Here is a 10,633-nt window from a genome sequence, read left to right on the forward strand (position 1 = left end):
CTGGCTGTACAAACCCGTGCATCATTCTCTAGCCGGTTGCACCCAAAAACCAAATCGTGGTACTTCATAGTTGACTGTATGTAGGACAACATACGGATCCAATGCGAAGCCATGGGTATCACCTGCATGACAGAACCATATTTCACATGGTTGGAGGTACTCCATATGGCATTTAAAATCATTCCTTGTCCTTCATATGGCCCTAAAAATAGTACAGTTGGATTTGTGGGTTTTAATTTTTTATTAACACACTCAATTAATTGCCCGAACATTGATTAATAATATTATTAAGGGGTGTGATGTTGAAAGCCATAAGAACAATGTGCCAAAAAATCTTTGCTAGCGGACGGTAAATGTATACCCATCAGAAATATTACTCCGTAGTACTACTAGTAGTACTATCAAAATAATCAGCAGACGTGCATGTTTCTTTGGTCAGAATAACTGCTGCACCATCTTAAAAGTAAATGGCATGACCATTTATTTGATTTGATAGCGTGCAGCTAGATGGCGTACATTACTATCTCTACTTCCTTGGGTCGCCCAAATCTGGAGTACTAAAAGCAAATCCTGGTGATTCATTTGACAAGACAACACAGATGCGTCCAAATTTCTCCGCCCATATTATTATACAAAGAGTAATATACGAAATTTTGAGTGCGTTGCCTCGTTGCCTTCCAAGAGAAGCTGCATTCCTTGCCAAAAAAGAGAGAGAGGCTGTATTTATAACTACCTCACCGGCCGCCACTAGTACAAACCATCACTCCCTCTCCACCTCCACCTCCACCTCTTCCCTAGTAGCTCCACCTCCATATCGGCGACGGACCACAATCGCGCGGCTTCGACTTCCTCTTCGACAGCGGCGGCGACAGAGGCGTGAGGCACCTTCTCCGCGGCGCATCACTCATCCTCGTCCCGCGGCAACAATGGCTGTATGTGAAATCACCATACCCTTGTGTATGGTAGAGATCATGATGTACGGATAAAATTTTATTGGCGGTTGCTCATCCTTGTTTGAATATTTGGTGTAGATTCACATCTAGGGCAGGGTGTCAAGCGGGGTGGGTAGCGGGCTAGCTAGTTTCAGTGCGAGTGCTTTAAATCTGCTCTAATCTCAACCACTATTTGCTCTAATTTTCTGCTTTGCGGGACGATTCGCGGACGCCGCTTGCAACCCTAATCTAGGGTATTGATCCTAGTTTAGTAGACTACTAGGATTTACATGCCAATTTGTTTTTAGACTAGATCCGGATATTTGTCAATACTACTACGTACTTCTTTCGTTCGTATTTAATTGACTCTAGTTGAAAGCATCGACAGTTCATTTTCTTCTCTCCCTCGCGTCGACTAATTAAAACCGAACAGAGGGAGTATTAGGAATCCATGTGCATCCATACTACCAGTAAGGTATTGCGTTGTTGCAGAGGCTCAGTGTAATCAATATCTTTCGATATTAATATACTCACTTTATCAGAAAATAAATTAGTAATCCATGTTCAAACTTGCTAGTTTGATCGACGTTTGATGATGATTTGTGAGGCCATGTATGGGCCTAGTTTGTTTTGCCTGGTGGTCAGTAGGCTGTTGATTTTTTTTGCTTGGTCGATCTGTGGTCGTTCCATGGCCACTACTGATTAAGCATTACTAGAATCAACAATTTTTTGCTTGTCTGGTGATTGGAAGTGTATGCGCTCTTCTGAAAAGCACCATCGCACGATGATTAGTCTTAATGGAGATGCAGATGTCGATCAAGAGGGAGAAACATATCTTGATCATGCATTTCTCACGAGATTACTTGGTGATTGGAAGTAGAATCCACAATTTGCTATGCAAACTTCTCAACATATGCATATATTCAATGAATTGGCTTTATGTGATCAATAGTACTTCTTATTGCAGATGGATGGAGGGGAAAGAGCGAAAAAACCGATACTTAGTGAGATGACTTCTCATTCTGTGACTTCTGATATCCCAGATGACAAGGTAAATATATAGAACGACGATTCGTAGGTGATAAAAGCAGAATCCACAATTTGCCGTGCAAACTTCTCAACATATGCATATATTTGATTAATTAGTTTTATGTGATCAATAGTATTACTTATTCCAGATGGACGTAGGGGAAGGAATGAAAAAGCGGATGCTATGTGAAATGACTTCTAAATCGGTGTGTTCTGATATCCCAGATGACAAGGTAAACATATGGATCGACGCTTGTTTTGCCGCTGCCCCTGTTAGATGGCTAGATGCTCTGGTCTAATTTCTGTTCATGTGCTTATTATTGCAGAAACATAGAGTTGAAGAAAACTCTATATTGTCTGATGACAAAGGTGAAATGGCATGCCAGTCTTTTAAACCTCCGACGCCACGTTGTTTACTGTCTATGGAGCCTGTTGCAGCTAGACACAGTGCACCGATGAGCCTATACCTGGCATCATCGTGCCACATGAAGAAGGTTGTGGATTGGGTTTACCCCCTTCGTAGAAATCGGTGGTGCAGCTGGAGCTGCTAGTGTAGAGCCTCTAGTGAACGGTGTCGTGCCACGGGAATTCTCTCGAATCGGAGCAAGACGGTTTACCTATTGTCAAGACCGATGTAACTGTTGCTGATGCTGGAGTTGCTACTGATGATCCTGCACCCGAAGTTGCCACGCCACCCGAAGGAGGTTTTGTATTGGTAGAACCCGTCATGACTATGCCCACAAGATCGACCGGTGGTGGACCCGGAGCTGGTAGGGTAGAGCCTCTAGCGAAAGGTGTCGTGCCACGAGAATCCTCTCGAAGTGGATATTGGTGGTTTACCCTCTGTAGAGACCGGTGGTCTACCCGGGAGCTGGTATTGTAGAGATTTCAGCAAACAGTCTTTGTCCCACCCAACTCCTATGAACTGGAGCATGTACCTGATGTGCCTTCTGTAGAGCCTGATGCACCTGTAAGTAGTGGTGATGATTCCGCTGAATCTGATCAAGAAGGATCTGCATCTCGAGGACAAGATGTGAGCTGTCATTCACCTGAACCCGAGCTGGAGTCAGCAACGGTAGCTTATATGGCACGGACTGTCCTTCAAGCTCTAAAGATCCAGTTGGGTGGTTCACAGGACCAGCTACTCCAAGCCATTGTCACTACAAAAGACCAGCTAGCATGCTTCGTCATCTCCTGCATACTGTTTGACAAGCTGAAGCACTGCAACTGGCGCATTGTTCAATCCCATCAGCATGGAGAGAGGAGCTATGTTTATGTCAAGATGATTCATGCTGATTTGGTAAGGTTCCATGATAAGATGTATGGGTGGGGTGAGGCAAGAGCCACATTTTGCAGCATTCACACAGTCTTTGCTCTTGAGCCAGACCCCATGGATGCTTACCCAGTGGTGCAGCTGTCCTGACTTGATATATGTTTTATGATCAGTATGCTGCTGTCATGGAACTGTGATGTGGAGCTACCTTTCTTATGGTTTCTAGGCTTTTGGTTTCAACATGTATTATGGAGCTTACCTTAGGACTTTCGCATGCGTTTGGCTGTTGACCTGTAATGTTTGTGGTTGGTTGACTAATCTACTTGGCACAATCACATTGCAAAGGCAAATGTTCCTTTTCTCTTTAATTGTTATTATGATTTATCTGTTATAACTAGGCAAGAATATGCAATCTTGGTTCTCTGACCGATATATATTTACATACAACTTTTGTTCACATAATAACACTTACACGGGAAAAGAGTAGCTTTCTCTGTTGGACAAACACCAAACCACAAAAGGGTAACAACACAATATCCAAACTAGGTACGGCACCTGTTGAGCATACATGACTTTTGGCTTAAAATCACGTTAACCAACACTAGCATCATCTTGTTCTTTGCAAGGTGCTATGCTTATCAGTCTAATCCCAATACACCACCTACTTCAGGTGGCACGATGATGTCAAGTGCAGGCTCACCAGTACAAACTCTCTTGCATCAGTCTCCATTGAAGGTACGCCATCACTGCTGATAGACACCATTAGCAATGCAAGCTGAAGGTGTTCTTATCCTCATATCAGGATCACATAATACAGGTGTCAAGCTACATGCACTAGCCAACACAATCAAAAGTCCGAACTAGGATCGCTAGGAAAAAAAACATGAAGATCTTTTTTTCGAATCCCACGCTGAACATCTTTTTCACTAATTAGGTAAGCTCCTGCTGACAAACATATTACAGCAACTCCAGCAGTGGCTCTATATTTTGGCGCTGTGGGCTGATGCTGCGCATGGAGCCGGCAATAGCTTCACCGGAAGCTGCAAACTGTGGCGGCCAAATGCAGGGCTGAAACAGCGTATTTTCAGAGGCGCTATAAATGCAGCGCCAAAAACAGAATATAATGAAAAATAGAGTGCGATAAAAGCAGAAGATCAAACAAAGACTAGAAATAGACATAAAATAGGATAAAATTAGCTTGATAGATACTCCGTAGTTCATATTTTTACAAAGTAGTGCGATAAAACTAAACTAAAACTCGACATCTGACGAGTCCGGTGTCGTGCCCGACACCGGATCCGACAAGAAGAGGTCAATCCAACGGGGGTCGTCCTCGCCAATGGTGGTCGGCCCGGCGAGCTGCGCTTCGATGAAGGCCTGCTTCGTCGCCTTCTCCGCCCTCCGTCGTGCGCGGTCCTCCTTCTTCGCAGCCCGCCTCGTCGCCTTCTCCGCCCTTCGTCTGCGGAAGTGCTCGTTCTCGGCGGCAACGTCCTCGGGGAAGCGGGCCACCCACTCGCGCGCCGCGCGCTCGTCCCGCTCGGAGATGCGCAAACGGCGCTCCGTCTCACGGCGGCGGCGCTGTTCCTCCTGTCTAACGATGTACGGCGGCGGCGCGAGATCCTCGGCCTGCTGGCGCGTCCACACGTCATGGAAATTCATCGACGATCGCGGGCGCCCGAGCCGCCACGCCACGGCGTCGTACGCGCGCGGCCTTGTGCGCGGTCTCGTAGGTGCCGAGGCCGATGCGCTCGCCACCGTCACGTATCTCCGCGTAATACGTACCTTTGGGGCGCGCGCGGACGCCGCGGTACCCCGTGCCCGAGACGCGGCAGTACCGCGAGCTCGACGCGAGACGAGGCATGGCGGCGGCGGCGGAAGCGGAGCCGCGGCGGCGATATTAGGCGCAGATGGGCAAATTTCAGCAACCCGTGTCCATCTTTTTTTTGGCAGGATTACGCCATGTACCACCTTCCAATTAGAAAATAGTACTGTTCAGTCTTCCCCTGTTGGGCCCAATATTTCACTTTGGGTTGCCAACGGCCATCTACATGGTAATTGCTATCGGCCTACTTGCTCCGGCTGTCGAAGCCCAATAACTACAAATGGGCCTTTCTGCTCATGCAATTTCGGCCCTTTTCTAATGAAACACAGATCCTATGAATGGCAAAAAAACGCAGAGATTATACATAAAAGTTGTTTTTATTTATTTTGAATTATTGGGTTCCAATTTTTGAAACTGCTCATGCCCAATATGAAAATCCTTGATCGCTCCATACCCACATGGATAACGGTATTTTTAATAATTCATAAAGTGGATTTGAAATTTAAAACATATCCTAATAATTCTATGATTTAATCTATCAACTTGCAAGATCTTGGAGAGAAAAAGCTTGTATTAGTCTGCAGAATCCTCAACGTTTCAAAGGAGGCAGTGGATCAAAAGAAAAAAGGAAGTAGCCAGAAATTAGGGGTCAAAAATAACTCCAAGAAATGAAACTTTTATTGTTCGTAGAGGATGACATGCGGGACCCATGAGCCAGCAGCTTACTCAACGTTTCAAAGGCGGCATGAGATCGAAAGAAAAAGGCAAGTGACTAAATATCAGGAGCCAAAAATAATCCAAGAAATGAAACTTATTGTACATAGAGGATGACATGCGGGTCCCATTTTGCAGCAGCGGTTTCAGCGTTTCAAATGCGGTTTGAGATCAAAAGAAAAAAAAAGTAGCCGGAAATTAGGGGGTAAAAAAACTCCCAAAAAAGAAAGTTGATTGTACATAGAGGATGACATGCGGGTCCCATGAGTCAGCAGCTTACTCAACGTTTCTAAGGCGGCAGGGGATCAAAAGAAAAAGGAAATAGCCAAAAATCAGAGGGTGAAAAAAAACCAAGAAAAGAAATTTTATAATACATAGAGGATGACATGCGGGTCCCATGAGCCAGCAGGTTCCTCAACGTTTTCAAAGGCCGCTGGGGATCAAAAGAAAAAGGCAAATAGCCAGAAATTAGGGGTAAACAATAAATCCAACAAAGGAAAGGTTTATTGTTCATAGATGCCGACATGTGGGACCCATGAGCCAGCAGCGTCAAGGCAAGTGACCAAAAATCAGGTGTAAAAAAATCCAAGAAAAGAAACTTTATTGTACATAAAAGATGACATGTGGGTCCCATGAGCCAGCACCTTACTCAACGTTTCAGAGGCGGCTTGAGATCGAAAGAAAAAGGAAAGTGACCAAATATCAGGAGCTAAAAATAATCCAAGAAATGAAACTTTTATTGTACATAGAGGTTGACATATGGTCCCACTAATACAAGCTCTTTCGCTCGAAGATCTTGCAAGTTGATTGTACATAGAGGATGACATGCGGGCCCCATGTGTCAGCAGCTTACTCAATGTTTCCAAGGCGGCAGTGGATCAAAATAAAAGGAAATAGCCAAAATCAGAGGGTGAAAAATAAATCCAACAAAGGAGAGGTTTATTGTCCATGGAGGCTGACATCTGGGACCCACGAGCCAGCAGCGTCGTCAACGTTTTAAAGGCGGCAGGGGATCGAAAGAAAAAAGGCAAATAGCCAGAAATTAGGGGTACAAAATAACTCCAAGAAAGGAAATGTTTATTGTTCATAGAGGCTGACATGTGGGACCCATGATCCAGCAAAGTCTTCAACGTTTCAAAGGCGGCAGGGGATCAAAAGAAAAAGGAAATAGCCAGAAATTAGGGGTAAAAAATAACTCCAAGAAAGGAAACTTTTATTGTTCATAGAGGATGACATGCGGGACCCATGCTCCAGCAGCTTCCTCAACGTTTCAAAGGCGGCATGAGATCGAAAGAAAAAGGCAAGTGACCAAATATCAGGACCCGAAAATAATCGAAGAAAGAAATTTTATTGTACATAGAGCATGACATGAGGGACCCATTTAGTAGCAGCGGCCTCAACGTTTCCAAGGCCGCAAGGGATCAAAAGAAAAAGGAAGTAGCCAGAAATCAGGGGGTCAAAACAAAATCCAAGAAAAGATATTTTTCAATTGGGCTGCATCTTGCCATCTGGGCCTTCGAACTATCGTGCTGGACGCCTTTTGACTCGTACAATTTCAGCCCACTACAAAACATGAAAGTCCTATGTTTCGCAAAAATAAAAAACAAGGAGATTCAACATATAAGTTTGTTTATGTAAAAATAAAGATTTAATTTATCCGTTTGCAAAGCTCAGAGCGAAATAATCAAGATATCACATGTTTCTTGTACGGGGAGGCTGACATCGGGGACCCATGAGCCAGCAGCGTCGTCAACGTTTTAAAGGCGGCAGGGGATGGAAAGAAAAAATAAACCAAAAATCAGTTGGTCAAAAATCCAAGAAAATAAACATTTATCGTTCTGAGAGGATGACATGCGGGACCCATGAGGCAGCAGCATCCTCAACGATTCCAAGGCGGCAGGGGATCAAAAGAAAAAAAGGAAATATCCAGAAATTAATTAGGGGTTCAAAATAAATCCATCAAAGGAAAGTTTTATTGTTCATAGAGGATGACATGTGGGACCGACCTGCCAACAGCGTTCTCATCGTTTCAAAGGGGGCAGGAGATCAAAAGAAAAAGGCAAGTAGCCAGAAATTAGGGGTAAAAAATAACTTCAAGAAAGGAAACTTTTATTGTTCGTAGAGGATGACATGCGGGACCCATGAGCCAGCAGCTTACTTAAAGTTTCAAAGGCGGCATGAGATCGAAAGAAAAAGGCAAGTGACAAATATCAGGAGCCAAAGATAATCCAAGAAAAGAAACTTTATTTACATAGAGGATGACATGCGGGTCCCATTTTGCAGCAGCGGTCCCAACGTTTCAACTGCGGCTTGAGATCAAAACAAAAAGAAAGTAGCCAGAAATTAGGGGGTCAAAAAAAATCCAAGAAAATAAAGTTGATGGACATAGAGGATGACATGCGGGTCCCATGAGCTAGCAGCTTACTCAACGTTTCCAAGGCGGCAGGGGATCAAAAGAAAAAGGAAATAGCCAAAAATCAGAGGGTGAAAAAAAACCCAAGAAAATAAACTTTTATAGCACATAGAGGATGACATGCGGGTCCCATGAGCCAGCAGGTTCCTCAACGTTTCAAACGTGGCATGAGATCGAAAGAAAAAGGCAAGTGACCAAATATCAGGAGCCAAAAATAATTCAAGAAAAGAAACTTGATTGTACATAGAGGATGACATGCGGGTCCCATTTAGCAGCAGCGGTCTCACCGTTTGAGAGGTTGCGCGGGATCGAAAGAAAAAGGCAAGTGACCAAATATCAGGAGCCAAAAATAATCCAAGAAAAGAAATTTTATTGTACCTAGAGGATGACATGCGGGTCCCATTTTGCAGCAGCGGTCTCAACGTTTTCAAGGCGGCACAGAACCAAAAGAAAAATGAAGTAGCCAGAAATCAGGGGGTGAAAAAAATCCAAGAAGAAAGATTTCAATTGGGCTGCATCTGGACATCTGGGCCTTCGAACTATCCTGCTTGGCCTTTTGACTCGTACAATTTCAGCCCACTCCAAAACAGGAAAGTTCCGAATTTTCTAAAAAAAACAGGAAAGTCCTATGCTTCGCAAAGACAAAAAAACAAGGAGATTCAACATACAAGTTTTTTTTATGTAAAAATAAAGATTTAATTATCCGTTTGATATAGCTCAGAGCGCAATACACTGTTTATTGTCTGCAAAATAATCAAGATATCATATGTTTCCTGTACGGGGAGGCTGACATCGGGGACCCATGAGCCAGCAGCGTCGTCAATGTTTTAAAGGCGGCAGGGGATGGAAAGAAAAAATAAACCAAAAATATGTTGGTACAAAATCCAAGAAAAGAAACATTTTCGTTCTAAGAGGATGACATGCGGGACCCATGAGGCAGCAGCATCCTCAGCGTTTATTGTTCATAGAGGCTGACATGTGGGACCCGTGAGCCAGCAGCGTCCTCAACGTTTTAAAGGCGGCAGGAGATCGAAAGAAAAAATTAGCCAAAAATCATTTGGTAAACAAAATCCAAGAAAAGAAACATTTACCGTTCTGAGAGGATGACATGCGGGACCCATGAGGCAGCAGCATCCTCAATGATTCCAAGGCGGCAGGGGATCAAAGGAAAAAAAAAAGGAAATATCCCGAAATTAATTAGGGGTTCGAAATAAATCCATCAAAGGAAACTTTTATTGTTCACAGAGGATGACATGTGGGACCGACCTGCCAACAGCGTCCTCATCGTTTCAAAGGGGGCAGGAGATCAAAAGAAAAAGGCAAATAGCCAGAAATTAGGGGTCAAAAATAACTCCAAGAAAGGAAACTTTTATTGTTCGTAGAGGATGACATGCGGGACCCATGAGCCAGCAGCTTACTCAACGTTTCAAAGGTGGCATGAGATTGAAAGAAAAAGGCAAGTGGCAAAATATCAGGAGCCAAAGATAATCCAAGAAAAGAAACTTTATTGTACATAGAGGATGACATGCGGGTCCCAATTAGCAGCAGCGGTCTCAACGTTTCAAATGCGGCTTGAGATCAAAAGAAAAAGAAAGTTGATTGTACATAGAGGATGACATGCGGGTCCCATGAGTCAGCAGCTTACTCAACGTTTCCAAGGCGGCAGGGGATCAAAAGAAAAAGGAAATAGCCAAAAATCATAGGGTGAAAAAAAACCCAAGAAAATAAACTTTTATAGCACATAGAGGATGACATGCGGGTCCCATGAGCCAGCAGATTCCTCAACGTTTCAAACGTGGCATGAGATCGAAAGAAAAATGCAAGTGACCAAATATCAGGAGCCAAAAATAATTCAAGAAAAGAAACTTGAGTGTACATAGAGGATGACATGCGGGTCCCATTTAGCGACAAGCGGTATCACCGTTTGAGAGGCTGCACGGGATCGAAAGAAAAAGGCAAGTGACCAAATATCAGGAGCCAAAAAGAATCCAAGAAAAGAAATTTTATTGTACATAGAGGATGACATGCGGGTCCCATGAGCCTGCAGGGTCCTCAACGTGGCATGAGATCGAAAGAAAAATGCAAGTGACCAAATATCAGGAGCCAAAAATAATTCAAGAAAAGAAACTTGATTGTACATAGAGGATGACATGCGGGTCCCATTTAGCAGCAGCGGTATCACCGTTTGAGAGGCTGCACGGGATCGAAAGAAAAAGGCAAGTGACCAAATATGAGGTTCCAAAAAAATCCTAGAAAAGAAAGTTTTATAGTACATAGAGGATGACATGCGGGTCCCATTTAGCAGCAGCGGTCTCACCGTTTGAGAGGCGGCAGGGGATCGAAAGAAAAAGGTAAGTCACCAAATATGAGGTGCCAAAAAAATCCAAGAAAAGAAAGTTTTATAGTACATAGAGGATGACTTGCGGGTCCCATTTAGCAGCAGCGGTATC

Source organism: Lolium perenne, chromosome 7 (assembly GCF_019359855.2).
Source record: "Lolium perenne isolate Kyuss_39 chromosome 7, Kyuss_2.0, whole genome shotgun sequence".
In the NCBI taxonomy this organism is placed as follows: domain Eukaryota; kingdom Viridiplantae; phylum Streptophyta; class Magnoliopsida; order Poales; family Poaceae; genus Lolium; species Lolium perenne.